General features: G+C 41.3%; 1 long non-coding RNA gene across 1 annotated transcript in view; it reads right to left on the reverse strand.

Moving 5' to 3' along the window:
* Positions 1–17,181, reverse strand: part of LOC110740940 — a 52,851-nt gene extending 35,670 nt beyond the window's left edge. The window contains exons 1-2 of the long non-coding RNA XR_002516266.2: positions 14,394–17,181; positions 11,649–11,739 (exon numbers count right to left, since the gene is read on the reverse strand). This is a non-coding gene — a long non-coding RNA (uncharacterized LOC110740940). The remainder of the gene's footprint in view (positions 1–11,648; positions 11,740–14,393) is intronic.
* Between the last annotated feature and the right edge of the window lie 10,598 nt (positions 17,182–27,779).

Below are 27,779 nucleotides of genomic sequence, written 5' to 3' on the forward strand. Positions count from 1 at the left end.
ACTGTAAGTCAAGGAACATCTGAATACCAGGCAAATTATAAACAAATGAAAGCTTGTATATTGACATACATAGTAGACAAAACAGACTTCAAGTATTTTGAGGAATAATAAAGGCTATTACCTAAAATTAAAAAGAAAATTCTCCAGGAAAATAGCATAATCCTATGCCTTTTTTCCCCCACAACATTACAGCTCCAAAACATACAAAACAAAAATTTAAATACAAGGAGAAATTGACAAATACATATCCACAGTGGAATATTTTAATGTCTCTTTCTCAGAAATTGATATATCAAAGAAATAAAAAATTAATAAGTATATAGATAATTTGAACAATGCAATGAATATGATTAAGCTAATGGAAATATATGGAATCTTATCCCAACAATTTGATTATAAATATTGATTTTCAAGCACAAATAAAAGTACAAAAGTTACCAAGGCAACAAATCAAATCTCAAGAAATATCAGAGAACTAGTATCACATGAACTGTATTCTCTGACCAACATCAAACCAAAACACAGCCCAAAAGATCCCAGGCATCCGAAAAATTTTTAATTTCCAAAATCATGAGTCAAAGAATAATTCTAATGGAAAATTAAATTTTAAAGAAATGGTCAATAACAAACAGCTTGGGTTATATCTGAAATATTTTTTTAAGAAAGAGAGGGAGAGGTCTGAAATGAATATCATAAAACATAGTTTTTAAAGCTGGATGCTATATATAAAAATGCTATTATATTATTTTCTGTATACTTTAAACAGTTTATAATTATTATAACTTTAAAAATGAAGCTACTTATTCTGCTTTATATAAATGTTATTTGTATCTCAATCATTGGAGGAATGGTAAATATTTGTTTTGTATTTGATTTCCATATGGGATAGACAGGAATTTAGACAAAATGCTTCTATCAGTGAACACATGGCTTCATCCAATATGGGGCAACTGATTTTCCTTAATCTCTATGTCCTATTGTACTAGAGGCTAAAGGTCAGATGTTCCCAGTCCGGCCTCTAGGGTCACCTTCAAGTCTGTCAAAAATACCTCCTGCTGGTGACCAGAAAGGCTGCAAAGCTGGTCATTTTTAAAAAGAACATATTGCAAAGATCACCCACGTAGAAAATCAACTTTGGGGGCAAGCCTCATGGTTGACAACATTTATATTGACCCCACTTAAAATATTTTATTACATACTTCTGATAAAAAAGCAAAATCTGCCTATGAGTTGGAGTTTTAGTAAACATCCTCCCTTTTTGAAGTATGTCTTTAAAATAGTCATCCTAAGCAAAACTGAGAACTCCCTATCCTCTGTGACTCAAGTCTTAGGCAATCCTCAGATTCTCTTTCCCAGTTCTCCCAATTAAGTCCTGGTGATTCCTGCTATCAGAATTTTATGTCATTATTGTCAAACTTGAGTAACGTACACCCTCTTTTTGGAGGAAAAATATTCTCCTGAGCCCCTAATGTTGACAAATTACTTTCATTAGAATGTTACTTAAAAATACATACAAATGTAAAACTAGATATAAACTCATTATGCTAAACAACTATAATACCAAAACAAATTTACAAATTAGAAACAAAACTACCAAACCAATGCAGTTCAAATTAACAAGATTAATTTAATGTCACAATTAGTATTGTTTTGCTAAAATTGTATTGCAGTTAGAAACAACTGGCTTCCTGTTAGATTCAGGCAATGGTAAGCACTTAGAGATGTATTGGAGGTTTGGGGAAAGGAAAGTCAGGATATTTGCTCCCTCCCTTTTCTGGTTCTGGTCTAGCAAAGAAGCTCCTCCCTCCCTGATCCCACCTGGCTCCCGAAGGCAGCTTTCGCCATGGTTACTGACTGCATCCAGAAGCCCTGGTTTCCTGCCTCTGCTCACACTATCTCCTCCCCAGATACCTTGGTACTGATCTGCTGCTGCCACTAACCTCTGTTTTGACCGTGCATTCCCTGTTTGGTTTCTTCCTCTCTTCCAATACCATTGTGATGTGGTTTGGATTTGTGTCCCTGCCCAAATTTCATGTCGAATTATAATCCCTAGTGTTGGACGAGGGGCCTAGTGGGAGGTGTTTGGATCATGGGCGGGGGCAGGGGGGAATTTCCCCCTTGCTGCTCTCATGATAGTGAGTGAGTTCTCATGAGATCTGGTGTTTAAAGGTATGCAACACCTCTCCCTGCTCTCTCTTCCTCCTGCTCCAGGCATGTAGGATGTGCCAGCTTCCCCTTTGCCTTCCGCCATGGTTGTAACTTTCTTGAGGCCTCTCCAGTCATGCTATCTCTACAGCCTGCAGAACCATGAGCCAATCAAACCTCTTTTCTTTGCAAATTACCCAGTCGCAGGTGATTCTTTATAGCAATGCAAGAACAGACTAATATGCATTGTTTTTTACTAGTTTCCCATATTAAATTTGCTTTATTTAACTACTATTCTCATACTCTCTTTTCCTGACTGACCCCAGGGATACACAGGTTATACGTAAGAGTGGAAAGAGTTGGAGTGTAATCAGATTTCTTCCTTCATCCATGTGTATTTATGCCAATTGTCGTACTTTTAACTTCCCTCTTTTTTACACTTCAAAGTGCCAAGAATAAACCAAAAAGAGGAATCTCCCCAAAAGTGTATACTCTTGTTTTATGTAGAAACCATTTTTGTTCCCTAAATTTCCTGTGGCTCCATATGTCATCAGAAGGGATTCAACAGGAAAGCGTCTGTACCACAAAGGGGAATTACACCCAAACAATGGATGAGTTAGATTCCAATTTGAGAAGAATGGCTGAGCAACCTTAGATACATCAGCCTCAAAACAACTAATAACTTAAAAGGGAAATCTGAATATTCATTTCCCTTGAAAAAATGGTGAATGAATTGAGGTAACCAATTCTTTTTTTTTTTTTTTTTTCCCTTCCTAGAGTTCTTTTAACATTACATGATTTTTCAACATTTTTCTTTACAGAGTTGTACCACCAGATAGACCAGGAAGAAATTAATGTACACACTTGAATATGAAAAAGAGAGAGGGGGGTTTTAAATCAGGAAGTATGTCTTTAAAGGAACAGCATAAGAGTAAATAATTTATGATAGAATGACCAATATTTCTTCTATCAAATGACAAGTTTCTTACTTTCTCTAATGTAGCTTTTATGTTATATAGGTACCAGCTCCTACTTTTGTCAATTCTCGAGGGCATGAATATTTAATGGGTTGGGAAAAGCATGGTTACTCCTAAGAGTCTGAGAGAAAGAGAGCCAGCATGTTTAATGTTTATTACAGAAATCAACTGATGGCAGGACATTCCCAGCAGGTCTTTGAACCAGCAAGACATGGGAGGTTAAGTTGATGCCAGGCTCCACTCCAGACAATTAAACTAGGATCTCTGGTGGAAATCTCTGGGGGTGGGTCTCAGGCATTAGCATTTTTTAAAATTTTCCCACATTATTCTAATGAAGCCACTAGCCTCAGCCAAGGATTAAAAGTTAGCTTGGATACTATCTTTTTATTGGATTCAGTTTTTTTTCCTCATAAGGGTTTGTTCATTTCTCCCCCTCATTCTTTATTATTTTGAATGACACTGACATAAGTGATACTAGAGCTATAATCAACTTGATATTTTGTTTTACCTGCCACTTGATAAAAGAAAACAGAGAAGGAAAAACATGAGTTCTTTTAGGGGTAAGGGGTGATGATTATAGTGATGCCTGCCAGAATCCTCAGATGGCTGAACTGTGTGACTTTCACCTCAAAAGTCACTATCAAGGGATGATGTATCAAATCCACTGTCCATTGGTCATTCATTTTGTGTAGTCCTTTTTCTCAGTATCTTCAGGCTGTTAGCACATGGTATCAGACACAATCTGTCAATCCTCATCACATTAGAAATGTCCCAGTTCACATTCTCCAGAGCCCATGGCTCTTACAGGGTTGAAATCTTAGCACCCACTATAGCAACAGCACATTGTATAGATGTATCTCCCAAGACAAACACCTCACAAAGATTAAACAATGACTTAGCCTGGGGATCCCCTAAACATGCTTGATAGCACACCTAATAGAAGTTTAAATAAGACTTTAACATTTTCCCCATGATCCAATGGATCACCTTGCACCTCCCCCGAGGTGCTCACACCTCACTCCAGAGACCACTGAGCCAGTCTACCGGATAATGCTGCCTGACAAAGAGTTATTACTGTTGTGCCTTGAGTTGTCCCTGAATCTAAATATTATAGCAGAAATTGTGAATGAGAGTTGTTCAACAATGCAAACAAGGTAAATAGCAAATTCTTCATCATCACCCATGAGTTACTTGATGAAAAATTCGAACAGAATTTTGTGTTAGTACCAAATGTTCCCTGTTACCACCAGAGCTAGGCCTCTAGGACTTCCCAGGCTCCAGTCTGATCCTCTGAACAGTTTTACTCAAATCACTTTACTGTTTATAGCTATTTCATCGTTTTAGTGGTCACTCTAAACCAAAAAACAACCTCTAGGTTTTCTTGCTGAAGGGCTACATTCTTCAAAAGAATGCACTAGGAAAATTCTGGCCATAATTTCAAAGCAGATTTTCTCTCTACAATAAATAGGTGTATTTAAAATATAAAATGTTCTCAATGAGGTATCCTTTATGAAAAAAATGCAGTATAGCAAGGACTTTGGCAAATGGATTGATTCTGAAAAAATAAAAAGAGGCACAGAAAAATTTCATCAAGGTCACTAAAAGGGGAGAAATGAGCTGAAATAAGCAAGTGCAGAGATCTGAGTCATGACAATTAAAGATCACAGAGTTTGATTCTGGTTTTGCAGTAGAGGAAACTGATCTGCCCAAGGTCATGCTCTAGTTTAATGGCAGAACTGAAAACATCTGCAGACTCCTAGCTCACTGTCCCTTCTTTTGGTCTATAATATAATTACTTCCTTACTTATCTTCCATTCTCTTTTCTATCAGTCTTAGATAAGAAAGCCAAGACATTTCTTTGGTTGACTTGTAAATCATCCTTACTTCACAAAGACCCATTCCTCCCCCTTGGGTATTTCCTTTTCCTGTGGTCTTCCCATAGGAGAAGGCTCTGTATTCCCAACTGCAGGGTTCCTGTCTGCCTCGTTGGAGAGTTCTTTCATCACTGCAGTGTGTGGGCTGCCTGTCCCTAAAAATAAGATTCCATTTATTTGTTTGGTACAAGGAAAATCAATTATGATACAGTTCTCACTGTGGAGATATTCTCAAACAATATTTTAACTGACTCCCAAGTTCTATTTTAGAAGCATCATAACCACAGAAGCACAGAATTCTGGAGATTAATAAGTCTGCAGAGTTCATCCAATGTGGTTCCTTACCATTTGGGGGTCATAAAACCCCTTGAAAATATGATGACAGCTACAAAAACTCTCCCCAGAAAAAAATATACATACAAAGATATATATGAAGACATATATACAAAATTCATACAAAAGCATGCAATGTTGTTCACTGGCCAGGAGGGTAGTCCCTGGATCCCTGGGTTAAATACCCCTTTGTTGAGCTAGTTAGTGGAAGAAATCGTGCTAGAACACAGGTCTCTTCTTCCCAGTCCAGAGGTACACTATAGGATGACAAAGGTGACCATGTGATTTATCATCTAAACCAGGACACTTTAGAAAGTGAAAAGGTGGGCTACCGATGATTAAGACAACAGGTATAAACTGAAACCCTTTGGGGCAAATCAGGACGTATGGTCACTTCAGTCACACCAAAAACAGATAACCTCTTAGACCTGACACTTCTTTGTGCCAGAAAGCCAAAACCTCCCAAGAAAAAAAGAAAATGTGAACTTGCAATACAACCTCTGAATCTTTACTCTACAGTGCTTTAAAGAGACCAAGCTTCTACTCTCTTGTCTGAGTTCTCATTAAACGCATATCACACATCTCATGAATATAACATACAAAGGAAATTATTATAACACTTTATAGCAACAGGATTTAAGTTTCCTTGAGACCTCCCAAGGCGCATCTCAATCAATTTTAGGTTTCATCAGCAACACGGTAGTGAACATCAGAACTTTCTCTTTGCTGCTGTTGGTAAAGTCAGTTTCACTCCAGAGGTTTGACCATTTCAGTCTGACTATGCAAAGAAAAGATAAGAAAAATGGATTCCATTGTAAAGAATCTCCCTAAAGGTCTAAATAATTCATATCGGTCTCAGCCTTCAGACATTATCTCAAGCAGTAAGCACATTCCAAAAGGCTCCAAACTTCCAGCACTTTCCCTGGTGAAAGTCACACTCAAGCCCTTCACTCATCAGCTGGCCTTTCCTCTGAAGGGTTAAGTGACTGTATCCATGCATCATGTTCTTAGAATGTTATTATAATATCAAGACTTTAAAAGAGAGTCTGTTTCTCAGCTTAGTGATATTTAACTATCCTAGCAAAGCCTCCAGTTCTGAATTACATTACTATGCTCTACTTTGGGGTCCCAGATCAGCCACTGTCACTGGCTATATGTTAAAATTATATAGAGAACTTTCAAAAAAAACTTTCACACTTGGATTCCACCTCTGGAGATTCTGATTCATTGGCTACAGGTTGGGCCTGAGCATATTCATTTTTTCCAAAATCTTCCCAAGTGATTCTAACTTGCAGCCAGAGTTGAGAACTACCACCTTAAAGAAAAACCAATGGGCATTCCATAGGTAGTATCTACCGGCTTTTTCCTTTTCCCTTAAAGGTAGGGGAATGCAATGGGACATGATCTGGCTCATATTGGAGATGAGCTAGTGGGAGGAGGAAGAGGGCTTAAAGAGCTAACGTACAGTCCTAGTAGACTAGTAGTCTAGCAAATAGGCACAGCTGTACACAAACCTCCTGCATCGACCCAAGTGGGTCTTGGGCATTAACAGCAAAGATCCTCAGAAGAAATCTCCTTGGCACTCAGGTACAAGAAATATCACGTTCCTTCATTTTCTAAATCAATATGTAATTGGCTCACCCCATACCTGCCAGTTGGTAGAGAATCCAGCTACAATCATTTTCCCATTCAACCCTTCTCTACTTTTGCCTATACTCCCTCAACCATATCTACATATCATAAACCTCAAGGATTATGTAGCTCAAGAAAACAGAACAAGGGCCCCTTTTCTTCTTGCCCACCACTCCCACATATTCACTGTCATCTTGATGCTTATTCATAATGCCACTGGTGTGTGGCATTCTCCCCTAGGGAGAATTGCAACTCCATATTGATCCAGGAGACATCAGAAGGGCAGTGGCAAAGAACAGGCTGCTACTCTTTGCCTCCCTACTGAGGGAGAAAAGCCCTGCAAATTCTGGGGCACTTCCTTAGAAAAGGGTTCTGCTTCCTGAGGTAATAGCAAAATCTCTGTCTCATCTTTCTATTTCTAACAATAAGTACTTCCCCAAAAGGCTGCACCTCCTCTTCTCTTCTTCGCAACATCACCATGAAATCTGGAATGATTCGGCTTGACTCCTTTCAAGCACCTTCTTAAACTATTTAAGTTACTATTATGAGTAGACACCACTATGGCTAATCCTTCCAAAGAAAGAATGAGTAAACAGAAAGGCAATGGCAACATAGAAAACCCAGGTACTGGGAGGCCGAGATGGCGGATCACGAGGTCAGGAGATCGAGACCATCCTGGCTAACACGGTGAAATCCCTTCTCTACTAAAAAATACAAAAAAACTAGCCAGGCGAGGTGGCGGGCGCCTGTAGTCCCAGCTACTTGGGAGGCTGAGACAGGAGAATGGTGTGAACCTGGGAGGCGGAGCTTGCAGTGAGCTGAGATCTGGCCACTGCACTCCAGCCTGGGCAGCAGAGCGAGACTCTGTCTCAAAAAAAAAAAAGAAAAGAAAACCCAGGTACTAAGAAGCAAACTTAGCAATGTGTGTCCAACTAAGTTGGACATACAAAGATATATATGAAGACATATGTACAAAACTCATACAAAGATCTGCATACAATATTGTTCACTGACCAGGAGGCCAGTGCACCCAAAAACCAGAAATCCTGAATCAGGGCACTGAGGTGTGCTTGCCCTTAGAGAGGTATACTCAGCTTAGAGGCAAGAGTATTTCATAAGGTCTCCCCATGGTCTGGATGAAATCTTACTCCAGATAGTCTCATTACCCAATGAATATTAGATATACTCACCTGGCTTCCCAGGTGTCTTGATATAGAGAAAGTAATGGTGGTGGTGGAAACCATCAGGAACTGAGATGCAAATACTCTGGTCTCTTGGAATGCATCCTGTCCCATAGGTTAATAAACTAGTAGCCTGTTTTTCTATTAGCTGCACGCAAACTTAATTATGCAAATGTCTCTGCAAGTCTGATCTTTTCTATGTATCCTCATATTTTATTTTTGTGCTTGCAAGAATTAACCTTAAACAACCTTGTGAGGACTTTTCATAGTCAACCATTTGGCCTTCCTTCCCCTGGAAGCACCTCCTCCCCTCCTCAGTGTCTGCAGAGCTATTGCCAATGGAGTCACCTTAGGCTTTGTCTGCTTCTTTGAACTTGTGAGCAGATGAAGGGGACCCCTAACATGGCAACAACAACAACCTGGAAGTGGAGAGTGCAAAAAATGACAAATCTGCTTTTTACAGCAGAGGTACTCAGATGCTGGACCCTACAGTGTGCAATAACCGTGGGGATCCTGGATACTTTGCATTGCAACCATAGGAAGTCTCAATATGCTGTGTGTGTCCTCTAGTGCCTGGCACATGGCAGACGCTCCATATTATTGTATCTTGTGCACATTCTTTCCCTAAAGGGGCATCCCAGTATCTCAGCCCAGCAATATTGATGTGCTACAATACCAATGGGTAAACAGACCTAAATAAAATACTCATTCACAGAGAGTGCCCCCAGGCCTCAACCTTTCGCATTATATAGACTGGGGCCTGAGCTTACACTTACTGGCAAAGGAAATTTGCTTGCAAAGCAATGTTTCACCCATTGAACAAGCAGTGCCCCAGGCAGAAACTACAATGCTACAATACAGTTTTAGAGAACTGCTTAAGCCACCCAGGTTCTTGGGACCTGAGGTTTAGCCCAGCTGCTGACCCACTGTTCTCTACTATATTTGTCTCTTGATCTTTGACTTCACTTTTATAAGTAATGCAATCTTTCTAACTCTAATTACTTAGAGCAAATCATTGACTTTGGCCATCAATGTTTTTTTACCAGCAAATTTTTAAGCTACAACATTTTTATTTCTGTATCTAAAGATTAAGGTAGACTCATTCTCTGCTATTGTGCTACTTTTTAATTTTTTTCAGAGATAAGGTCTTGCTCTGTCATCCACGCTGCAGCGCAGTGGCATGATCATAGCTCACAGTAACCTAGAACTCCTGAGCTCAAGGGATCCTCCTGCCTTGGCTCCTCAAAGTGCTGGGATTATAGACATGAGCCACTGCACCTGGCCACAACTTTCTTTTTTAAACGAATTACTATGCACAAGCCCTTTGCTATACATGTAATCTCATTTAATCCTTTTGATACAGTATCTCATACTCCCATAAATCCTATGAGGACTCATTACTTCAATTTACAGATGAAGAAACAAAGAAACAGAGGCTCCAGGACATTTGGGTAAGGGGTCCATGAAAAAACGGGTGTCCATAGCGCCAAACTTATGCTCTACTCCTTTGTGTGATTGCAGAAAAGTATAATTTTGTAATCAAGATTCACAAAGGTAACAAAAAAGCCACATTCACTTCACCTATTATAGTCCTTGAAGACAGAAACAAATCAATTATCACCTCATTTCCAACAAAGAATCATAGACTGTGTCTCTAGATATGCTGGTTTGATGCTGACTGATTTATGCTGTGTGGGATTGGGCAGGGCACAAGCAAAAGGTACCATGACTCTGGGGAAGTGGTGGGTGGAGAAAGAAAGGGCACATTGCAAGATAGCCGATACGGAATATTCCGAAAAGTTGTGTTTCAGTTTCCTGTGAACTTGTCTCACTTTTTTCAGTAAGTATTCTTCCCTAAACTGTACTGTCTAAATGTCATAGGTAGAATTTGTTCAGCTATGAGGGTATCCTTTCTAGTAAAAGTTTGGAGATGTGTTCGTTACCTAGGGCTGAAAAAAAATCACCCCAAAATGAAATGTGTTAAAATAACATTTATTATCTCATGGTTTCTATAGACCAGGAATCCGGACATGGCTTAGCTGGGTTCCCTGCTTTAGGATCCAACAGGTTATAATTAAGATGTCAACCAGGGTCGCAGTCATCTCAAGGCTCAACAGACAGGAAAGAAACTTGCCTCCAAACTCACTCACATGGCTATTAGTAGGACGAAGTTCCTCACCAGCTGTTGGACTCAGGGTCTCTGCTCCTTGCTGGCTGTTGCCTGGAAGCTACCTCAGTTCCTTGCTATGTGGGGCTCTCTATAGGACAGCCCACAACCTGGCAGCTTGCTTCAGCAGAGCAAGGAAGCAGAGAGGACCAGAGAGAGTGGGAGCAAGACAGAAGAAGTCACAGAAGATTTTTGAAACCTGTGATGGCTAATTTTGTGTGTCAGCTTACTTGGTCACCCAGATATTTGGTTAAGCATTATGCTGGGTGTCTCTGTGAGGATGAAATGAACATTGAAATTAGTAGGCTGAGTAGAGCAGATTGCCCTCCTCAACATGGATGGACCTTACCCAATCAGTTGAGAACTTGAATAGAAGAAAAGGACTGACCCTCACTCAACCAAGAAGGAGCTCCTCCTGCCTGACTGCCTTTGTAATGGGATATCAGCTGTTTCCTTCATTTGGTCTCACACTGAAACACTGGCTCTTCCAGGGTCTCGAGCCTGCTAGCATTTGGATGAAAGCTACACCATCAGCTTCTGGGTCTCCAGCTTGTAGACTCCACCTGCAGAGCTTGGGGATCTTGAGACTTGCCAACCTCTATAATTGAATGCCGTATATTACATATTCTGTTTCTCTGGAAGTTCCTGCCTAGTACCTAATCTAACCTTGGAGGGGACAGCCCAACACGTTTGCCATAGTCTATTTGTTAGAAGTGGGTTACTTGGTCTAGTCAACACTCAAGGGGAGAGGAAGCTGACACATGTTGTGGGGTACCAGGAGGTGTGAGGTACCATATTAGAAACAGGCCTACTGTAGTGCATCGCCTGCCAAGTTAGAATGAAGAATGGAGACAATTGGAGGTGTGTGGAGTTGGCAGCAGGAGAGGAAACAGAAGAGGAGTTTGTATGTGGCCTTGGAAGTTACCCAGGGAGGTCACCTTTTCGTGCTTTCTCTCTGACTGGTTAGGGATTTACAACCCAAACCTGGGGTTTCATGGTGAAACAAAAGCATGAACCATAATCAGCATGCAGATCTGGCACATAGCAGAATTTGGCAAGTCTCAAAGCTGGTGGAGATCCAGACACAGCAGAAAAAGGCATAGATTTGGACTCAGAGGACCTAGATCAGAGCTCCACAGAGCCACCCAATGAACTTGGTCAAGCTGTACGAGGACACTGAGGTCGGGGGGCTCTGTCTTCCCATCCATGAAATGAGACTAACGGCACCTTCTTCATACAAATGCTGGGAACATTAAATTAAATTCTCATTGCCTTAAAAGTGTTCCATTGAAAGCCAGTTCAGCAAAAATATAACTAGACAGAAAAGGATTACACTAACCATTAAACGTGAGAAATTCTGGGTTAAAAGGTGAACCAATCTCCTTCCTACATCGTCTGAGGGTCATTAAGAGGTACTGAGTATTCTGGGCCTACAAAAGAAAGGCAGATGAGTCCGTGTTAACCAAACAGATTTGGTGACCACACTTTTCCCAAGAGAATTTTATGTGACTTGTGTTAAATAATGAATTAAGTAACACAGGTATAAATGCCTACCTATGGAACCTGGCAGATCGCCCACATGTAGTCAGTGTGTGTTGACTCTAAATCAGATTGTAACGAAGTAGTCATGGCAATAAGCCACATTAAGATGACCAGGACTGAAAGCACATATATAAAAAATATGTTTTCAATGGCTGCATAGAGCTTTAGTTTTTATTTTTATTTTCGGAGACAGAGTCTAGCTCTATCATCCAGACTGGAATGAAATGGTGCAATCACAGCTCACTGCAGCCTTGAACTCCTGAGCTCACACAATCCTCCCACCTTAGCCTCCCAAGTGGCTGGGACTACAGGCACATGCCACTACATCTAGTTAATATTTTTTTACTTTTGTAGAGCCAGGATCTCCATATGTTGCCCAGACTGGTCTCAAACGCCTAGGCTCAAGCAATCTTCCCGCCTCATCCTCCCAGAGTGCTTTGATTACAGATGTGAGCTGCCCCACCCAGCCCTGAGAGAGTATTTTTTTGAGAACATCAGGCCAGACCATACTCCTGTAGAAAGGGAAGAGGTTTACTCCTGAAAAGAGAGGCTAGTTCCAGTGTCACACTTATCTGTGGAGGAGGCAGGGAAAATGGCACCCTGAAGGCAGGTTTTAGCCAGATAGGACAGAACTCCTAGCCTTTCTTTCTATCTCCCTCTGAACTTTGAGTTGGTTCAGCTGGCTTGGGAGCAAAGCTTAAAGAAGGCTTTGGACACACAAACCCAGCTCCAAAGAAGGTTAAGAAAGCATCCGGCAAGATATCTCAAGCTGAAGACTAACACATCTTACTTCACAAAGCGTATTTCTCATTTTATGTTCCTCTTTTACTTGATGCTTTTGTTAAAAAATCTAGCCTTCTGTGAGGGCCTTTAAAAATGCTTCAGCTGTGCTGGAGGGAACTAAGGTCATGCTGGGCTGGCATGCTAGGAGAGGCGTGTCATATGAGGCCAGCATGAGCACGTCTGGTGTGACTCTTGGAGTGAACTTCTCAGTTCACATCCCTGGCCCCCTCCCAGGGACTTGCCCTGATTCACTGAGGTGAGTTCCAGAGGTCATGTCTTTACTTGGTGACATGAGCCAGGGCTACTTTCTTCAGGGCTGAATGCCTAAATGAAGCTGAGCTAATCATATTGTCTCTCCTGGAAATGTGGACATCTGCGTTCAGAGGACCGGCCCCTGAGGGTCCTGGAGCTGAGCCACAGAGCATCCTAAAGGGAAAGTCCAGATATTCCCACAGTTAAGGTCTGTGGAGCCTCCCTACTTCTTACCCTGCTGAGGTTTGGTTTTCAAACTCAGGTCTTCTCAATAAATTTTTCTTTTGACTTAAACTGGACAAAGTCTGTTTCTCCCCCTTTAATCAAATGAATCTCAATCTCAATTAACACATAGCAGCGGCAGTCAACTTTTTTTTTTTTTTTTTTAAAGAAATCTCCAAAGGCAAGGTCATTCAGGGGTAACCCTGGAGAATTCTCAGTAAAATAGAGGTACAGTTACCAAATAATCAGAGTAGATCCCAAAGGTCAAAATTTGGGGAGAGTTAACCTCAGGGAAGCAGAGCCATGACGGACCAGCAGCTGAGCACCAAGGAGAAAGCATTAAACAGGCTGCCCAGCAGATGGTCAAAATAGGGGACAGGTATGAGCAGAGTTTAGCTAAGGAGCTAAAGTTCAGAGGAATGACCTCAGGCTTAGATAAACTGAAACTCAGGGCAGGGACACAAGTTCAGGGTGACAAAACACTACCCAGTGGGATCACAGGTCAAAACTGAAGCCCAGTTACCAGAACTGGAGCACGAGGTCAGAGCAGGGCAGCTCACCAGTGTGTGGCCCATGCTGCTGGACACCTCAGTTTTCTGACAAAGGTCAGGTCTGGACCCAGAGTCTGGAACAGGGCTAAGGCTGCAGGCAGGGGTCAAGAACAAGGCAGCCCAGGGTGCGGGGACAGGGAATCAGTGCTAACACTGCAATCTCACAGCCTTCTTCTCCACAGTGACACAACCCTGGGGCCTCTGCTCAGCCCCTGAGCTTCCAAGCAGAAAGGGCTGTAGGAGAGGATGAAGTAAGTCAGGGAGACAGAGCCACCGTCATCAGCCTGGAGCCCTTGTCCTGCATGGAGTGGTGCGTGGCGGCAGAGGAGAGGGAGAGCTGCTTTTGTTTGTTTATTTCCTCATAGCAACTCACAAACTTAGCCAACTACAGATAAAAATGAAGTGCATGAAAACTTTCCTAACTTCCTGACTCAGAATCATTACTAAATATATAGATCAGATGTAGGCGGACGTAGGCAGAATTGTAGGTTCCACCTAACAGTCCTCAGACACTGCTGCCCCTGGGCCCCTCCACGTAGAAAGAGCTCCCAAAGGTCACCAGGATGTGCTTGCCATTTTGCTCAGTATTTTCTAAAATAATCAAAATGAAAACTAAAAATTCACCTTCTTCATGTCTCCTAACTTCAGAGGAGCTAAGCACAACCGGAGAGGCTTGGTCAAAATTGATAATAGATTGACTGATTAGTTATCCTCTCTTTAGTGCTCTCCCTCACCTTACTCCTCATTTACTCCTGTGACAGGGCATGCGGAGGCTCCCAGGACTGAAGATACAGCTACAGTTCCCATGGGGTGCAGGTGATTTCAGCAGGCTGAGACCGCACAGAGGGCATGGATGAGTTGGCGTTTCTATGAGAGGAAGGATAGAATGGGTCACGCATTCTGAAACAGATTTGCAAAGGTCTTTAGAAGTTATCTGGCTCCAGTGTGCACCAACTGATGAAACTGATTTATCTAGCAGTTGGCAAAGGGTAAGGTTATTCTTAATGAATATTCCCACGAGGGCCCAGGATTAGGCGTATCAGCATGTTCATTCCTAGATTTCAGCTGTGCTTGAAGAAACTGGTTGAGGGGAAGGGAGAGGGAGTGGAAGCAATTGTAGAATAGAGAGGATCATATCAGACTACATCATGGAGTTAGTGTAAGGCTCAAAAGAATTTGTCACCAAGCTCCACAAAAGAAATAAAAACTTTTCCCTTCTTCCTTTTGCAGTCTACCTTTACTGAATGTGGACTGCATAAACTCATTTGTTTTCAATTTAACCTCTATGTGATTAGTGAGGTACGTTGCCAGAATACGCAGAAAAGAAAATAAAAATACTGTAAATCAAGTTTCTCCATTCTTCACCCCTGCCGCCTTTGCATTTGGGGACCTTCAAAGCTCCTGGGAGGATGTGGCTTTGACCCTGGGCTTGCTCATGTACAGCCCTTAGAAGAGTGCTTGGCACATAACAAATGCTGTGTAAGCATTTGCGATCAGTAGTAACATTTGCATTCACATTTGTACCTTTCGTGTAGAATTCCCTACCCCTAATCCAGCCAACTCCTACCTTTCCTGATAGACCATGGCCTTCATCACTGTCCAGGGCTTAGGGCCTACAGAATTTAACTCTGAATACTTTGATTAAAATCATTGTTTCTACAGATGAGAAAGTTAAAAAGTACTCCCCACTTGATGTAGCTCTTGGAGAGGGAACTTGAAGATTAAGCTACTCTCAATTATTAATACTGAGAAAAAGAAAAATGTGCAGGCGGTCCTCACTGCCATCCCCTCTTAAATTCCATCCATCTGCTGCCTGGATGGTGCTGACAAACCCCTATATTTCACTTTTCATTGATTCGCTCATTCAACAGTTTCCCCGCTGATTCATCCATCTCAAAGTCAACTTGTTAACATTTTGCCTTACCAATTCAGGAACGCCAGTGGGTGGAAGAAGGTAAGTACTGGTTACACCACAGCAGGAGATGAAAAGATGATTCATTCCTTACCATTCCTCTGCTTTCAATGACTTTTGTAAGAATACCATGTAGCAAAAGCTGAGGCACCCTGCTTGCAGTCAAAAACGTATTTTTGCGCTTTTTTGATTCATGGATCCATAGGATTCTGTTGGACAGGTCCTCTCCCATTTAGGATTGTCTGTTCTCAATATCATGGACTAAATACAAACAACTGTGAAAGGCAGCTATTCACAGTGAAGCAGCCATAAAGCTAAGCACAAAGGTATTTTGCAATGGTTTTTGAGCTTCAACTATCCAACTTGATTCATTCCCTGTAAGTCCAGTTTTCCCTAGCTTGCAAACATAAATAAGGAAGGTCACTTTCCTATTATTTACAACAACTTCAAGACTCCATTTATCAAATTAGCTGGGCCACAGTCCCCTTCCCCAGGAATCCTCAAAGGTGGTGGTATTTCATGTGCTTTCCTGAGTCAGTTAATCTCTGCTTCCACAGACTCAGACCATCAATCTCCACTCTGTCCACTGGCCACTTAGGCCAAATGCCAGTTGCCATTTACTCTTCTAGAACTGCGACCTGTCTGTGGCTAATGCTGCTATTTCCATGCCACTCTTGGTTGAGGAGGGAAGGGAAAAGTGGAATGAAGGCACTCCCTCCCTTTTCCTTGCGTGTCTAGTGTATAAGAGATATTTCCTTGACACAGATGAAGCCAGGCTGTAACTTTTGGGACAACACTTCATTTAAGGTCCTGAGATAACAGGAGGGAATAGTAACCTTGCAGCTCCAAATGTGGTTCATGCAGCAGCAGCCTCAGCATCACCTGGGAGTTGGAGAGCAATTCGAAATCTCAGGTCCCATCCCAGTATTCCTAAACAGTCTGCATTTTAACAAAACATTCAGGTAATTTTTATGCACGTTAAAGTTCGAGAAACATGAATTTCTTTTTCAAAAATATTTTTTATTATACTTTAAGTTCTGGGGTACACATGCAGAACATGCAGGTTTGTTACATAGGTATACACGTGTCATGGTGGTTTGCTGCACCCATCAACCCGTCATCTATGAGAAACGTGAATTTTGACACAGACAAACTTTCATCTGCATGCATCATTGGCCTCTCCACATTCACTCTCCTCCCTTTTCTACCTTTGTTCTCTGCTTAGGATGTTGACCTGTCTTGACTGCATGGGTCAGGGCCTTCTTTCCCTGTGGCTTCAGCGGATAGGAGGAAAATTGGGTTAAGTTGCCCTCAGGCTGGCTGCAACCCTCTGGGTTGTGAACTGCCTTGAGGAAGCCCAACTCGCTTCCTTGGTCTTAGACCTGCTATGGGGGGCCCCATTTCCTTATCCAGAAATCGCTTCCTTTCACATATGATTAGTAGTGGGAATGTCCACCCTTCTCAACCACTTTTATGGTTTCCCCCAGACCCAATAGAACAATAACATTAAAACAGACTGGGTGAGTGGCTCATGCCTGTCATCCCAGCACTTTGGGAGGCCTGGGTGGGTAAATCACCTGAGGTAAGGAGTTCAAGACCAACCTGGCCAACATGGTCAGAAACCTTGTCTCTACTTAAAAAATACAAAACTAGCCAGGCATGGTGGCACAGGTCTGTAATCCCAGCTATTTGGGATGCTGAGGCAGGAGAATCACTTGAACCTGGGAGATGGAGATGGCAGTGAGCCAAGATCGCACCATTGCACTCCAGCTTGGGCTAAACAGTGAAACTCCATCTAAAAACAAAAACAAAAAAAAAACAGTGGCCCGATATTAGAACATTCTTCAACATCCACTTATCTAGTCTTAGAGAGCAGTTCATCTAAGACATTCACAGTCCTGCCCGGACCGATGAGTGAAATCATAGTCTTCTGCTTTTGAACAATCTTTTCTCCAGTGTTAGGGCTGGACTTGCATATCCTTCCAGCCAGCATAAACAACATAGCACGTAATATCCTGAGAAACAGCTCAAAGTGGAAAAAACATATCTCCCCTTGAACCCATCACAGCTTTTGAAAGTTATAGGAGGGCCTCCACCCTTGCCCAGTTATAATCCATTCTTCAATCAGGAACCAGGGTCCTCTTCCTAAATTGCAAATCAGATGTCACCCTTCTGCATAAAGCTTTATTCGGATTCAGTTTGTATATAAAACATAAACCATGGTGTTGCAGTTCAATTTTTCCAAGAAGCAGATCCTGAGATGAAGGTCAGAATATAGGAGATTAATCAGGGAGTGCTCTCAGGGTCAACTCCTGTGGAGGGCATGAAGGAGGCAGGATTGGACAGAGAAGGAAACAGCTGCAGCAAAAGCCGCCACCAGTCCCACAGAGCTTGGGAACCTGCGTGACTATGCAGCGTCATCCTTAATTGAATCAAAAGGAGCCCAGTCTTTGTATCTTAGCATTGCCAGTCATTCCTGGGCTGCCCTCTGGAAAACAAGTGTGACCTTGGACCACCACCAGGATCTCTTCAGCCAAGGGCAATTCCCAGTGAGACTTCAGCTTCAAACTGGCATTGCCCACGCTCTTGGCAGCTGGGAAAAGGAGTGCTCCATTCCAAAAAGTGGTGCTCTGGGAGTTGGACCGGATAGCAAAACACGGTCTACTACTCATGATCTGTAAAATTCTCCAGGATCTGGCCCAGTGTACCTATGTAACGTGGTCTTACCCACTCATGACCCACTGGACTGGAGTATCTTTGGCCTCCATCTGGATTCCTCAGGGACTTTGTACTTACTGTCCTCTTACCCAGACCACACCCTCCCTGCATCTTTGTGTGGCTAGTGCCTTCTCCTTCAGGTCTTAAGTCAGAGATCACTGCCACAAAGACACCTTCTTTGACCACCTATTTAATGTAACTCTCACATTTCATCTGCTTGTGGCTGTTAATGTCACATTGCTTATTTCTTTCATAGACCTTATCACAAAATGGCATTATGTATTTTCGTCCTTGTTTAACTGCTGCTCAAAAGCTTCTTAAGGGCAGAGACTTTTTGTTGCTCTTCTTTATTCCTTTCCCCCAATGCCTAGGGTAGTGAGTAAAACATAGTAGATGCTATAAATGAATGAATGAATGAACAGTGCATTCTGAATTGGAGTTGTTTTTATACTTTCATGCTATTACAGGCATGGCTTCCTCTAAGTGGAGTGCATTGTCTTTCCTCCTAACAAATTCGCACTTGGCTCAAATGTCAGCTTGTCTGTAAAACACTGTCATCTGCTCATATGACCCCCCTCCCTTTCTCATCTTGCCACCCTCAGCTCTGTGTGGCTAGAGCAATGCCTAGCACAGAGGAAGCAGCAATAACAGCACATTTATTGAACACGCACTGTGTGCCCCGTATTGCTATGTGAACAAAACAGACAAAATTCTTGCCCTTGTGAAATTTATATTCTAGTTGGGGAAGACAGACATAAACAAAATAAATAATTTAGCTATATACTTTTGCAGAAAACAGGGATAGAGAATACTAGGTGGTATTGCAAAAATTAAAAAGAGTAGCCAGAGAAGGCCTCACTGGGTCCTGAGCTTCTTCAAAGAGCAGCAAGGGAACCAGTAGGACATGAGCAGTCAGTGAGGGAGAGAATAGCAAAAGAGATCACAGATGTAACAAGGCCAGACCATGAGGAGTCTTGTAAGTCATGGTCAGTGAGAAGGGAACCATTGGAGGCTCTTTCTGAGTAGAGGAGTAACACAACCTGACTTAGGTGTTGAGAGCGGGTGTATATAGCTGGGCGCCTGTAATCTCAGCTACTTGGGAGGCTGAGGTGGGAGAATTGCTTGAGCCCAGGAGGCAGAGGTTGCAGTGAGCCAAGATCATGCCACTGCACTCCAGCCTGGGTGACAGAGCGAGACTCTTGTCTCAGAGAAAAAAAAGAAAGAGAGAGAGAGAGAGAGAGAGAGAGCGGGTGGGATGAAGGCAAGTGTGGAAATCAGGAGACCTCCTGCGGCCACTGCAGTGGCCCAGGTAAACTTGGATTTGGCTGGTGTCACTGGTATGGTAAAAAGTGGACAGGTTCTGGATATATTTCTAAGATAGAACCATCAAGATAGATTGGATGTGAAATGAACCAGAGGAGTCAAGGACTACCCAGCATTTTCATCTAAGCGTGGAGTTGCCATTCACTGGATAGGTAAGATGGCAGGACAAGCAGGTTGCTGAGGGGGAGAGTAGAAATAAGGAATTGGGTATAATAAGTTTGAGATGCCTAAATAGATACCCAAAATGGAAATATTAAGTTACTCACTAAACAGGAAGGAAACCTGTGATTCAAATGAAGAAAAGACTTTTCTTAGAACGAGTAACTGCAGCAAACCATATGATCGATCAAGAAGAAGCATTAAGAGAACAATTCAGTTGCAATACCCAAAACATGGATTTCTTAACAATATATTTTTGTACAATATTTTAAAATTCTAAACTATGCCTAGACTTCATTATATTACATCACTGCTGCATTGGAAATATCTTTGTGTGAGGGAAGATAAAAGAAGCCAATACTTAATGATCTTTATTTTCTGTTCCTTTTCTTTGTCTTTCTTTTGCCCCTCTCCCTTCATTCTCCCTCTCCTTCTCCCTCTTCCTCTCCACTTTCATATTTTCATGTCTCCTGCCAACGGCCACCCAAGGCATTCTAGGCATTTGATTCTCTCCCCCAAAACCAAAATTCCTCCTTTAAGAGTTTTGTGAAAATAATTAGAGGAAAATACTTAGTACCACTTTGCATTTATTCTGGGGAATACCAGTGATATGGTTAGGATATCTGTCCCCTCCAAACCACATGTTGAAATGTGATCTTCAGCACTGGAGGTAGAGCCTAGGTGGAGGTGTTTGGGTCATGGGAGTGGATCGTAAGTGGCATGGTGACTTCCCATAGTAATAAGTGAGTTCTCATTCAGTTCACATGAGAGCTGGTTGTTTAAAGGAGTCTGGCACCTCCTCCTCTCTCTTGCTCCTTCCCTCACCATGTGACATGCTGGCTCCCCTTCACCTTCTGCCATGATTGAAAGTTCCCTAAGGCCCCCACCAGGAGCAGCTGCCAGCACCATGCTTCCTGTACAGCCTGCAAAACCATGAGCCAAAATAAACCTCTTTTCTTCATAAATTACCCAGTGTTAGCTATTTCTTTATAACAATGCAAATGAATTAATAAAACCAGGAAGCAGAAGAGAACACTTCACAATATACAATTAAAGTACAAAATTAGATTGGATCTCAGAAATACAAAAGGTCAAGGTTTTCATCATGAAATAAGAAAATGACTATATTTGAAATGGCAACTATATTGTTTTTGTATATTCATGAAGAAGGCAAAAAATGCATTACAATTTTTTAAAAACTCATTGTAGGAAAAATTATTTTCTTATATATCTTAATTAGTAATGTATACACAACAAGGTTTAAAATTATTTGGGCTTAAATTTTTTTAATTACCTCATTGCTTACCAGTACCTGTATTTGGTTTTAATCTTCAGTTGGAGCATTTCCTAATGTCACTGAAAAAAACTAAATTCAATAAATTTTAAAATGAGTTATTACTTACCTGAGGTTATTTTTATAAAAATAAAGAAACATTGGGTCACACTGTAATTGGTAGGATTGTTTTCTCTTAATGGTAGATAAGATAATAGTGTGTTACGTAATTAATACTATCTTAAATTTGATGAGTTACAGTACTAAACTAGGTATATATACAAACACACACAAGCCTAAGTTTGTGCATATGTATAAAAATGTAGACATAATGCCATTTAGATTAGTACCATAAATGGGTTAATAATTTAGTATCAAGAATCATGGATATATTTGTAAATGGAGAATATCTATTTATTTCTTTGACAAGTATTTTTCCAGAACATATTTGTTGAAGGCATACGACATGGTTTGGATATTTTGTTTCTGCCAAATCTCATGTTAAAATTTGACCTCCAGTGTTGGAAGTGGGCCTAGTGAGAGGTGTTTGAATCATGGTAACCAGGTGGTGGATCATTCATGAATGACTTGGTGCCGACTCTGAGGTAATGAGTTAGTTCTCACTCTATGAGTTCACACAAGATCCCATTGTTTAAAAGAGTCTGGGATCTCCCCCATCTCTTTCTCTTGCTCCCTGTCAATATGTGACATGCCTGCTCCCCTTCACCTTCCACCATGAATAACAGCTCCATGAGGCCTCACCAGAAGCTCTGCAGATGTCGGTGCCATGCTTCTTGTACAGCCTGGAGAACTGTGAGCCAATTAAACATCTTTTCTTTATAAATTACCCAGTCTCAGGTATTCCTCTATAGCAGTGAAAACAGACTAATAAAGCATAGATCAGTTGTGCCAGGTGCTAAGAATACTACAATAAACAAAACACACATAGTGCCTACTCTTAGAAATTTCAATTCAGTTAGGGATATAGGCCATAAAAGAAATAATTAAAGTGTCATAAATGTTTTAATAGGAAAAATTAGGTATGCAATATGAAAATAGAGCAGAGAGACTTGAACCTATAAATTCTTGTTGAAGGAAGTGATATTTGGGACTTAATCTAAGAAAAAACTGAAGTTAGGCAGTAAATGTGAGATATGTGCCTGTATGTCAGGTGTGGTGGTGCTGAGATATTTTTAAGATCATATTTACTTGTGATTTACCACGTCCCCTTTAAAAAACATATACTGCCATTCTTTTTTGGAAGGAGAAGCAGGAGAAATAAATGTAAGCATTAATACTGCCAACACCAAGTTCTGTTGTCTGAGATATCTACACATTTTCCTACCAATGAAAAGTCATAGTCTATTCTGAGAAGCCAACATCCCTCATAGAAAGGTTAACCAAAATGGCAAAACCAACAGGTACTAAGTAGGATAAGTCAAATATTAGGTGCTGTCTCCATCCTTAGTAGGAACAATATTCTGAGATGCAAATTTGTTTTTATTCTGCAGCTTGACAATAACTTTTATGGCCATGGCCAGTTTCATCTGAAATGATTGGTTCCAACTCATCTAAGTGAAAGGAAATACTTTAGAGTTTTGCACAATGAACACTACCTCTCAGACAATGAGTTGGCCCATTCATGTGATCTACTGGCCAAGTCCACCTCCTTTTAGCCATATAATCACACAAAGGATCTCTAGAGGTCCCACTCAGATGAGCCCAGAGAAAACTGAAGAAGAGAGAGCCAGTCCTTAGTGGGCACAGGCTGGGACCATTGGCTCAGACAGGCCTCTCAGGGCTTCACATCTCTGCACCATCGCCTGTGCCTTTAGATTTCATCACTCTACACTAATTTTCAGAGCTGTACTGTAAAATCCATAGGAAACTCTCAAAAGCTACTGAAAAGGTAAGAAAAAATGAATCACAGTAGATATGGCTGGTGTAGTTAGAACTAGATTCAATTTTTTAGCATTTATTATGAATTATCTCCTCCAAATCAAAGGAAATTGGCAAACCTAAGCACTAATGTAGACATAGGGACAAAAAGTCCAGCAATAATGAAAAGTAAAATCATTTATGAATATTCTAGATGCATATCTCATAATGCACATAATAAAAAAATGAGTTTTAACTAAACAATTTCATGAGAATAAAACTAATAATCCAATCTGTTGCTGACAAGTGGACGTATGGTTTAAAGGCCAAAAAGCTAATTAAAACTACAGTAAAACAGAACTTGCTAGTGATTATTGGCAGGATATATGTGACTGTATTTTTTTTTAAGTATACATATACAGGTATGGAAAGAAGAGGCAGAGAGAAGGAATGGGACAGAATACCACAATTTCTCTAGAATACAATCCCTTGGGTTTAATTAAGGGGAATAAAGAGAAGATAATGGAAGATGTGAGCCCTATACAAGATTTGGACTCTCATCTAATTTAGAAGAATGTTTACAGAGGATGTTACATTGAGTGATGCCAAAACAGAGGAGAGAAATATGAGCCATAGCACAAGGTAGAATATGAGACATAGAGAGAAACAAAGCAGAAATAGATGGGACAATGTTTAATCCTTGTGGACCAGGTGGAAGTGAGGAGGGATGGACAGTCCACAAAGAGGGAAGTCTGCAGAAAGCATGGAGAATGGCAACTATGGGACATGTTGAAAGAATATTAATCAATAATTATCATCAAGCGACAAGATCCCAAGCTGGAAAATAAAAAGGAAGAGCTCTGCTCAGAGATAAACTTCAAATGTAAATCAGTGTGGTTTTCTCATTGTTTGTACATGTGGATTTGCATTGAGCCACTCCATTTATATAGACAGTTGCAAACAGTGTATGGTTAGCCCAATGTGGCCAGCCAGGAGGTATTATTTGTCCTGCATAGTGATTTGTATTTGTTTATGTTCTTATGCCAACATTTAAATATTGGCATCATTTGCTTTCTAAAAAATAACAAATTTCTAGCTTCTCTTTAAAAATTAGAAAATCTGGCAACACAGGGATCATTTGCCCAGTTTGCTCCAATCGACACCAGCCCATTTCATTTGTTATTATTACCTGACCCTGCAGACATTTCAGTCTGTGACCTCCTCTTCTGCACTTGTCACCAGCATCTGACATTTTCAAGACACCTAATCAGAGACAGAGGGGGCCTAAGAATGCACAAAATAACTGACTGAACCCATGACTTATTCCTTACTAGCAGTACTTTATTACAGCAATTTTAAAATTCTGTTACAGTTAGTTATTTTTCTGTCTTCCTATTAAATTCAGAAGTCAACTGGGGTGGCAAAGGGGAGCTATTTAAAAAAAAAAAAAAAAAAAAAAAAAAAGCTCAACTAGAATCTTATCCATTATTTCCTTCCTTCCCAGAACCTACTATAACCAGTAAGTGATTAAGCAAATCTTGTAAGCCATAGAGACTCCCACAGTAACCAAGCACTGGACCAGAGGCCCAAAACACAAGCTGGGCCGACACCCATGGAAACCAATGAATCACTGGTATATAGTCCATCTGCTTTGTGGAAACTACCTGAATCTGTTCCAGCCCACCTGATATATATAATTTGACAACTGGAAAGGAAAATGTGGGTCTGTTGATATGGGCAAGATACTTCTGAACCAAAAAAGAGAACTCCAGGAGAAATGTAAGAGAACATTCAAAGAAGCTATATATAGTAGATTCCAATTTTAGTCACTACAACACAAATGTTTGGGGGGTAGTGTTGGCAGCAGGGGTGGAGAAAAGGCAGTGCTCTTTCATTTCTATAGTAATCTACTATTCTCAAGCTCCCAGTCTTGATGATTCAGAGGTACAAACTTGTTGATTAAAAAATGTTTTTAAGAATTTTTTTAAAACCACAGTCTCCTCTAATTTAAAGCACGTAAGTTTGCAGTCCCTTCAAAGTTCAAACACTTTAGTGAAGCTATTTCTGCCTTTACAAGCAGACTTCCTTCCCCCTCCTCCCTCTCAATATGGCATCTGGATGTGATAGAGGTAAGAGGGGCCTCGGGTCACAGGGCCTTCCTCTGAATCACCTGGGGATGATATTGACGACTTCTTACAAGGTGGCTGGTCTGATATGGTCCTAGCTATACTGTATTACGTTGCATCCTACAGTGTGGCTAATCCCACAAGTCCTTTTGGTTATGGGATGGTTCTGCACTACAATTCATTCTGATGCTAATCACTGCAGTTAGTGCCAGATTTCTCAGATTTTAGGGCACAATCTAAAGCAAAACTGCCCCACTTCAGATGCCAGTCACAAGTTTGGGGATCCTCAGGCCACTAGCACTTCAACTGGCTACAAATCCAGGTGGTCTCCATGACCTCCCTTAGGTTTGATAATTCACTAGAATGACTTACAGAACAACTTGCAGAACTCAGGGAAAGTGTTCTACTTACAATTACAGTTTGATTATAAAGGATACAAATCAGGGCCTGTCAAATGAAGAGACTCATAAGGAGAGGTCGAGGGAAAGGAGGTGGTCCCAAACATAGAACTTCTGTGCACTCTCCCCATAGAATTACATGTCACCCTTCTAGAAAATCAATGTGCTCACCAATCAGGAAGCTCCACTGAGTTTTTGTGTCCAGAGTTCTTATTGGAATTTTTTTTTTTGAGGCAGGGTCTTGCTCTGTTGTTCAGGCTTGAGTGCAGTGGTGTGATCATAGCTCACTGCAGCCTCAACCTCTCAAGGTCAAACAATCCTCTTGCTTCAGCCTCCTGAGTAGTTGGGACTACAGGTGTGTACCACCACACCTGGCTAATTTAAAATATCTATATATATATTTTGTAGAGACAGGGTCTTGCTATGTTGCCCAGGCTGGTCTCAAACTCCTGGGCTCAAGTGATCCTCCTGTCTCAGCCTCCCAAAGTGCTGGGATTACAGGCGTGAGCTACCAAGCCTGGCCTGGAATTTTATTATGTAGAAAAGATTAATTGAATCATGGCCACATGATTGAACTCAACCTCTAGCCTCCTTCCCTGTGCAGAGGTTGGGAAGGTAGGCTGATATCCTGTGGCTCAACCTTCTAACCACATGGTTGATCTTTCTGGCCTGCCCCTATCCCAAGTCACCTCATTAGCATAAACTATCAGGGGCCATCATGAATGAAAAAAAGATACTCTCACTCAGGAAATGCCAAGGGTTTAGAAGTTCTCCCTGGGAACCAGAGAAAAAGACTAGACAAATTCTTTATTATATAATAAATAGACACCCACTACTAAAGCTCAGGTCACAGCTATAATCTCCCATTTCAATGTCTCTGCATTCTATGGCTTTCCAGTCTAGACTCCAGGCCTCTTCCAGTCCACCTTCTCTCAGCATTTCTGCAACAGCTCCCACCCAGGGATGTGAAACTTCTGGTTGCTTTTCTGCAAACATCCCCCTATGCATGCATGAGACCCACCAAGGCTTCAGGCACCTCCCTCAATTTGAAATGGAAACTGGAATCAACAAAAAAGAATGAAGATGGCTGGAAATGGAAAAAATATAAAACATGTATTAATTTGTTAGTGTCTTCAAATGATTAGCTTTTTAGGTTATTCAAAAGATGGGTATGTAAAGCAAATATATATCGTGGGTTTTTTTACAGTGGGTTTTATAATATATGTAGAAGTATAGTAAAATAGCAAAACATTTAGAAAGAGAGAAAATGAAAGTATGTTATTGCAAATTTCTTAGCTAAAGTAGTATAATATTATTTTAAATGGGCTACAATAAGTTAAAGATGCATGCTGTAAACCATAACGGGTTTAGTTAATGTAGGCTTTGAAATAAGAAACAATGATCTTCAAAGTAAAGGGTATCTTTGTCAGTTCAAGCTGCTATAACAAAGTATCATAGTCTAGTCTTGGTGGCTTAGAAAAGACAAAAATTTATTTCTCACAGTTCTAAAGGTTGGAGGTCTGAGATCAGCATGCAGGGATGGTTCGGTTCTGGTGAGGTCCTGCCTCCAGTATTCAGGTTGCTGTCTTCTTGTTGTATCCTTCCATGGTGCAAAGACAATGAGAGAGTTCTCTGGGGTCCTTTTTTTTTTTTTTTTTTTTTTTTTTTTTTTTGAGATGGAGTTCTACTCTTGTTGCCCAGGATGGAGTGCAATGGTGCGATCTCGGCTCACTGCAATCTCCACCTCCCAGGTTCAAGCAATTCTCCTGCCTTAGCCTCCTGAGTAGCTGGGATTACAGGCATGCACCACCACACCTGGCTAATTTTGTATTTTTAGTAGAGATGGGGTTTCTCCATGTTGGTCAGGCTGGTCTCGAACTCCCAACCTCAGCTGATCCACCCCCCTCGGCCTCCCAAAGTGCTGGGATTGCAGGCGTGAGTCACTGCACTCAGTCAAAAGAAAGAGTTCCACATGGCTGGGGAGGCCTCACATTATGGCAGAAGGTGAAGGAAGAGCAAAGGGACATCTTACATGACGGCAGGCAAGAGACCTTGTGCAGGGGAACTCCCATTTATAAAATCATCAGATCTTGTGAGACTTATTCACTACCGCAAGAACAGTATTGGGGAAACCACGTTCATGATTCAATTTTCTCCACCTGGTCCTGCCCTTGACATGTGGGGAGTAGTACAATTCCACGTGAGATGTGGGTGGGGACACAGCCAAACCATACCAACACCTCACTTAAGGGAATGCGATAGGAGGGAGTGGAGGGGACAGAAAGACTTTCCCATTTACGCTTTTTGCAAAACATTTTTGTTTTTTCTTGTAT

Source organism: Papio anubis, chromosome 10 (assembly GCF_008728515.1).
Source record: "Papio anubis isolate 15944 chromosome 10, Panubis1.0, whole genome shotgun sequence".
Taxonomy (NCBI): Eukaryota; Metazoa; Chordata; class Mammalia; order Primates; family Cercopithecidae; genus Papio; species Papio anubis.